This window comes from Octopus bimaculoides, chromosome 23 (assembly GCF_001194135.2).
Source record: "Octopus bimaculoides isolate UCB-OBI-ISO-001 chromosome 23, ASM119413v2, whole genome shotgun sequence".
Lineage (NCBI taxonomy): Eukaryota > Metazoa > Mollusca > Cephalopoda > Octopoda > Octopodidae > Octopus > Octopus bimaculoides.
In genome coordinates this window covers 24,595,853-24,596,582 of record NC_069003.1, presented here as the reverse complement: position 1 = coordinate 24,596,582, position 730 = coordinate 24,595,853, and positions in this window count along the sequence as shown.

Sequence of the window (730 nt, the reverse complement as noted above, 5' to 3'; positions counted from 1 at the left end):
CACACACACACACACACACACACACGCATATATACGACGGGCTTCTTTCAGTTTCCGTCTAACAAATCCACTCACTTGTGTTTCTTCATGCACGTGGTTGTTTGTGTGTGTATGTTTGCTCTGTAGTTTGTTGGTTTGTGTATCGATCTTTTCCCTCTCTTGGGACTCTTTTCCACATTTCTGCTTGATGATGTCTTTTTTCTGCAGTATATATGCTACAGTCTGCATTGCCTGGTTACCAGAAGTGAGTGTTGTGGAATGACTGTCCCCACTGACGAAGCTCTACAGGGATATCATACTGACTATTACCTCTCTACACATCGTAACAGCAAATGGCCTGGCCACTCTCCTACAAAGAAGGTGCGATATACTTTGATTCTCTTCTATATACAGTAAACTTTCGATTTAATGGACTAAGGAGACATGTTCACTAATGTTTGAAAGCGCATTGGATTGAAGAGAATACAGGGGTCGTTTTTTAAAATTGTTCCTAATGTAATAAAAATAAAGCTTCAACATAATATCCACTTCTGCACACTATTAACATGTTAATAAATGATATGTAATTTTTACTTCCTTGTTTTGACAGTGTATTTTGCTGTGCCTATAATTGTATTATTATTATTATTATTATTATTCATACATACATACATATATACATACATACATACATACATACATACATACATATATATATATGTATATATATATATATATATATATATATCAT